General features: G+C 38.2%; 1 long non-coding RNA gene across 1 annotated transcript; it reads left to right on the top strand.

Annotated features, from left to right (window-relative positions):
* Positions 1 to 396: 396 nt before the first annotated feature.
* Positions 397 to 1,038, top strand: LOC124055967. Its single transcript, XR_006842901.1, has 4 exons — positions 397 to 525; positions 627 to 716; positions 816 to 867; positions 981 to 1,038. It is a non-coding gene; the product is annotated as an uncharacterized LOC124055967 (long non-coding RNA).
* The last annotated feature ends 5,942 nt before the right edge of the window (positions 1,039 to 6,980 follow it).

Here is a 6,980-nt window from a genome sequence, read left to right as displayed (position 1 = left end):
ATGGTAATGGAGGAGGTGTCTGTGCCAGTTCATGGTTCCAATGGTGGCACTGAGTCCAATGTGGACTTAAAGCTGAGGAACAGGTCTTCATTAGTCACCACCTTTCCCCTTCAAACTGCAGTTTGTGGACATCTACCAAAACTTCTGCAAGCACTCAAGAAGACTTGTCTTCACAAGGCAATGCAAAAAATACCACAGGAACCACCTCTGTAATCACCACAGGAACTATCACAGGAACCACCACTGAAATCACCACAGGAACTATTACAGGAACCTACCGAGATTTTGGAAAGGTCCATGACATTGCTGAAACCCCCACGGTTGATTTAAGCCTCACCACGGAATCTCAAAACACTTCATCACAGGATAAGGGAGTGTCAATCGGAGTGGCTGCTACTTTCATTGTTATAATTTCAGCACGCACAATTTTCTCCTGCCGGAAACAAAGAAAGACAGCAGAAGTCTGAAGAAAATGTCTCAGCTGATGAAGCAAAGTGTGCCCGTACACAGCCAGAAAGGACCGCGGTAATGAAAGATTTGATGTAGTGTTAATTATAGTTCTTGTTTTGTAAAATAATTCATTAAATAGAATTATTTAATAAATCTAAATAATTTTTATGTTAAAGATTGTAGACATTGTGGAGAAGACCTGGAATTTGTGGGAGAAAATGGGCATGGAACTTGAAGACATACCCAAAAACCTTATGGACATTAAGGTGAGCGATAAGGCTCATTAAGGTGAAGGTTAGAAGCTTGATTTATTGTTCATAAAATGTTTACATCAGAAGTGTAAATGTCATTTTTGTCCTTGGCAGGGGGAAGATTCCACAGAAGAGGTACCTTAAACACAGAATGTTGATTTTGAGGGTCAGAACTTGAGCTGAAAAATCACATTTCACTGCAGTATTGAATTTAAGTTATTATGGAGTGGAATGTTCCATTCAATTAAAAGAGCTATATTTCTCTCTCTTGTTTTGTAGATGTACAGGTTATGGGAGCATCACTTCCAGAGGTGACCAGCTTGTGAGCATTAATTCAGCCCAAAGAAAGGCATCCGTTAGACTGAGAAAGATTTTACCCTAAAGGGTCTTGTACAGACAAGTTTGGTCTCATCACAGTGGTATACTGAGAAAACGGATGGGCCCTTCTAAGCCACAGGACCACTTGGGGCCATCACTGAATTGAAAATGGTTGTAATGTTTATAGAAGTATGTATTACATTACATTCTGACATAATGTATCATAGCTAGAATTTGGTTATAGTATGGTCACATGGAAATGTTGATTTTCAACAGCTATCATACAAAGATAGTGGAATATATTGACTGGTTGGGTGTTTTCCCCTGGATATACTTAGATAGTGGACCAAAGTGTGTATACTGAGATATTGGATACTTTGGTTAAATAAACTTTCCTCGAGTTTTTTGTTTTGTCAAGTTTTTTCTACATTAAGGGCTCTTGAGGCTATATGTTGGGTTCATGAGCCTTAACGTATTGAGAAGCTGGTCTCGAGTGTTTCTTTTGCATTAAAGCCTCTTGAGGCTAGATGTTGGGTTCATGAGGCTTTATGTATTGAGAAGCTGGTCTCGAGTTTTTTTGTTTTGCATTAAAGGCTCTTGAGGCTAGATGTTGGGTTCATGAGTCTTTACCTTTTGCGAAGCTGGTCTCGAGTGACTTCTTGAAATTTGGGGGCAAGTTTTGGGAACGTCCTCACGTGGTAGATATAGAAGTCATGTGTCCCGGGGCCACCATATACAGTAGTAGCCATTCAGTTCTTCTCAGCCAGACTAGATGGCTGCCAATTACCTGCCAATTTCCAGCGGCTGGAGAGATCCCCCTCCTTCTCCTGGGCGTGTCTATTTTTTACTGTAACTCCTCCTATTTATTGTATCACAGGCTATGACCATTATTATATGACCATGCTTCTCTCACAGAATTCACGTCCCTCACAGTCGCGGTGTATGAATGTCCACTGACTGCGAGAGGTGGCACTTTAAGTACCACCTCTGTCAGTCAGTAGAAATTCAGTCGAGATGACATAGGCAACATAACCATTGTTCTTGTTTAGAAGTAAAATGATAACACAGCTAGCTAGATAGTAGCGGAGCTGCACTGGCTCCACTTTTATCTGGAAAAGGATAATCTATTCTAATCATACCTTCTGTGGAATATTTGATTACAGTGTATTGAAGCTAACATTGTGAAGCTAAAAGGAAAAGTACATGTGATGAACAGCCTTTTGGAAGATGTTTGCAGTTGTGCACACATTCAGTGGATGTCTTAGGCCAGGGAATTAGCATTAACATATAGGAGAAACAGGAAATACAATCCAGGCTAGAATAAAACAACACCTTTGTAACATCAGGAATAATAAACTACAAACTCCTTTTAGTTAATCATTTCCGTTCCCACCCCACGCAGGGATGTTGGATCAACAGGCTGAAAACTCGGATCCCTCTGGGCCTCAATGTCCATTAGGGAGGGTTTCTCCTTCCTTTCTCCCCCCCTTCGGGGAGAGAGAGGAGGAGCAGGAAGGAGGCGACACTATTTATGCCACCTTAGAAATATTTGAGGAAAAAAATAATTACATTATGCAACTTCCATAATGGGCCATCCCTCTTGAATATGGGCGACTATTGATATTTTTACTAAAACACTAGTCATTTAAGTAAGGAAACCTAGCATAGTATGGGTAGAGATATTATGAAATATACAATGGACTCTTAGCACATGGATTCCCTCCCATTCAATTCATTATCTCACTGCATGATTTATAGACTATTTAAGACATGCACACATGCGTATGTGCATATATATATATATATATATATATATATGTGTGTATGTGTGGGTGTGTGTATGTGTATATATGTGCGTGTGGGTGTGTATATATATAGAAGTGTTGTCTTTTTTATAAATTGTGTGTTCAAATAAATTAATGTGGCATGTATTTGACTTGGTGTGTGTACTATTTATAACACATAGTACTTTGATATACTGCATGATTTGCTGTGATATATTAGCGATTTTATGAATCTTCTTATTTTCTATTCTTCTGAAATCATGTACTTATTTATTACTTATTTATTCTATTATTTATTTACTATTAGCACTTACTATGAGACCTTGTTCTACTCATGCTTACCTAATAAGGACCCGACATAGATTCATTTTGCCGAAGGCATCAAGGAGGATGTATGTGAGTGTGGGGGTAGCACTCTTGCCCTGGCCCCTGTGCCAGTGCATTAAAAACCAGAATCCTGATAAAACTAACCCTACACATCAAACCATTAAGAACTTGCTATTTTCTCAATTCTGCATATGTCTGATAAAGAAAGTACTTCGCAAACATGTTTCCCTTTGAACTACAGTCAGATTTACATAAACAGCGTTCTCTCGCTGAGATAAGGCCAAAATGAACAAGTAGTGTGTGTAGCTGCTAAACTTCACAATAAACACATAAAACCATTAAGAACTTGCTATTTTCTCAATCCTGCATATGTCTGATGAAGAAAGCAGTCTGTAACCATGTTTAGAAGTGAACTGCAGCCAGATTTACAAAAACAGCGTTCTCTCGCTGAGATAAGGCCAAAATGAACAAGTAGTGTGTGTAGCTGCTAAACTTCACAATAAACACATCAAACCATTAAGAACTTGCTATTTTCTCAATCCTGCATATGTCTGATGAAGAAAGCAGTCTGTAACCATGTTTAGAAGTGAACTGCAGCCAGATTTACAAAAACAGCGTTCTCTCGCTGAGATAAGGCCAAAATGAACAAGTAGTGTGTGTAGCTGCTAAACTTCACAATAAACACATCAAACCATTAAGAACTTGCTATTTTCTCAATCCTGCATATGTCTGATGAAGAAAGCAGTCTGTAACCATGTTTAGAAGTGAACTGCAGCCAGATTTACAAAAACAGCGTTCTCTCGCTGAGATAAGGCCAAAATGAACAAGTAGTGTGTGTAGCTGCTAAACTTCACAATAAACACATCAAACCATTAAGAACTTGCTATTTTCTCAATCCTGCATATGTCTGATGAAGAAAGCAGTCTCTAACCATGTTTCCAACTGAATTATAGTCAGATTTACAAAAACAGCGTTCTCTCGCTGAGATAAGGCCAAAATGAACAAGTAGTGTGTGTAGCTGCTAAACTTCACAATAAACACATCAAAGCATTAACTACGTCATATTTTCTCAATTCTGCATATGTCTGATGAAGAAAGCAGTCTGTAACCATGTTTCCAACTGAATTATAGTCAGATTTACAAAAACAGCGTTCTCTCGCTGAGATAAGGCCAAAATGAACAAGTAGTGTGTGTAGCTGCTAAACTTCACAATAAACACATCAAACCATTAAGAACGTCATATTTTCTCAATCCTGCATATGTCTGATGAAGAAAGCAGTCTGTAACCATGTTTAGAAGTGAACTGCAGCCAGATTTACAAAAACAGCGTTCTCTCGCTGAGATAAGGCCAAAATGAACAAGTAGTGTGTGTAGCTGCTAAACTTCACAATAAACACATCAAAGCATTAACTACGTCATATTTTCTCAATCCTGCATATGTCTGATGAAGAAAGCAGTCTGTAACCATGTTTCGAAGTGAATTATAGTCAGATTTACAAAAACAGCGTTCTCTCGCTGAGATAAGGCCAAAATGAACAAGTAGTGTGTGTAGCTGCTAAACTTCACAATAAACACATCAAACCATTAAGAACTTGCTATTTTCTCAATTCTGCATATGTCTGATGAAGAAAGCAGTCTGTAACCATGTTTCCAACTGAATTATAGTCAGATTTACAAAAACAGCGTTCTCTCGCTGAGATAAGGCCAAAATGAACTAGTAGTGTGTGTAGCTGCTAAACTTCACAATAAACACATCAAAGCATTAACTACGTCATATTTTCTCAATTCTGCATATGTCTGATGAAGAAAGCAGTCTGTAACCATGTTTCCAACTGAATTATAGTCAGATTTACAAAAACAGCGTTCTCTCGCTGAGATAAGGCCAAAATGAACAAGTAGTGCGTGTAGCTGCTAAACTTCACAATAAACACATCAAAGCATTAACTACGTCATATTTTCTCAATCCTGCATATGTCTGATGAAGAAAGCAGTCTGTAACCATGTTTAGAAGTGAACTGCAGCCAGATTTACAAAAACAGCGTTCTCTCGCTGAGATAAGGCCAAAATGAACAAGTAGTGTGTGTAGCTGCTAAACTTCACAATAAACACATCAAAGCATTAACTACGTCATATTTTCTCAATCCTGCATATGTCTGATGAAGAAAGCAGTCTGTAACCATGTTTAGAAGTGAACTGCAGTCAGATTTACAAAAACAGCGTTCTCTCGCTGAGATAAGGCCAAAATGAACAAGTAGTGTGTGTAGCTGCTAAACTTCACAATAAACACATCAAACCATTAAGAACTTGCTATTTTCTCAATTCTGCATATGTCTGATGAAGAAAGCAGTCTGTAACCACGTTTCCAACTGAATTATAGTCAGATTTACAAAAACAGCGTTCTCTCGCTGAGATAAGGCCAAAATGAACAAGTAGTGTGTGTAGCTGCTAAACTTCACAATAAACACATCAAAGCATTAACTACGTCATATTTTCTCAATCCTGCATATGTCTGATGAAGAAAGCAGTCTGTAACCATGTTTAGAAGTGAACTGCAGTCAGATTTACAAAAACAGCGTTCTCTCGCTGAGATAAGGCCAAAATGAACAAGTAGTGTGTGTAGCTGCTAAACTTCACAATAAACACATCAAACCATTAAGAACTTGCTATTTTCTCAATCCTGCATATGTCTGATGAAGAAAGCAGTCTGTAACCATGTTTCCAACTGAATTATAGTCAGATTTACAAAAACAGCGTTCTCTCGCTGAGATAAGGCCAAAATGAACAAGTAGTGCGTGTAGCTGCTAAACTTCACAATAAACACATCAAAGCATTAACTACGTCATATTTTCTCAATCCTGCATATGTCTGATGAAGAAAGCAGTCTGTAACCATGTTTAGAAGTGAACTGCAGCCAGATTTACAAAACCAGCGTTCTCTCGCTGAGATAAGGCCAAAATGAACAAGTAGTGTGTGTAGCTGCTAAACTTCACAATAAACACATCAAAGCATTAACTACGTCATATTTTCTCAATCCTGCATATGTCTGATGAAGAAAGCAGTCTGTAACCATGTTTCCAACTGAATTATAGTCAGATTTACAAAAACAGCGTTCTCTCGCTGAGATAAGGCCAAAATGAACAAGTAGTGTGTGTAGCTGCTAAACTTCACAATAAACACATCAAACCATTAAGAACTTGCTATTTTCTCAATTCTGCATATGTCTGATGAAGAAAGCAGTCTGTAACCATGTTTCCAACTGAACTGCAGTCAGATTTACAAAAACAGCGTTCTCTCGCTGAGATAAGGCCAAAATGAACAAGTAGTGTGTGTAGCTGCTAAACTTCACAATAAACACATCAAAGCATTAACTACGTCATATTTTCTCAATCCTGCATATGTCTGATGAAGAAAGCAGTCTGTAACCATGTTTAGAAGTGAACTGCAGCCAGATTTACAAAAACAGCGTTCTCTCGCTGAGATAAGGCCAAAATGAACAAGTAGTGTGTGTAGCTGCTAAACTTCACAATAAACACATCAAAGCATTAACTACGTCATATTTTCTCAATCCTGCATATGTCTGATGAAGAAAGCAGTCTGTAACCATGTTTCCAACTGAATTATAGTCAGATTTACAAAAACAGCGTTCTCTCGCTGAGATAAGGCCAAAATGAACAAGTAGTGTGTGTAGCTGCTAAACTTCACAATAAACACATCAAAGCATTAACTACGTCATATTTTCTCAATCCTGCATATGTCTGATGAAGAAAGCAGTCTGTAACCATGTTTAGAAGTGAACTGCAGCCAGATTTACAAAAACAGCGTTCTCTCGCTGAGATAAGGCCAAAATGAA

The sequence above is a fragment of the Scatophagus argus genome, unplaced genomic scaffold (assembly GCF_020382885.2).
Source record: "Scatophagus argus isolate fScaArg1 unplaced genomic scaffold, fScaArg1.pri scaffold_36_ctg1, whole genome shotgun sequence".
NCBI lineage: Eukaryota > Metazoa > Chordata > Actinopteri > Scatophagidae > Scatophagus > Scatophagus argus.
The sequence above is the reverse complement of the archived record's forward strand: the minus strand, read 5'-3'. Positions and strand labels throughout refer to the sequence as shown.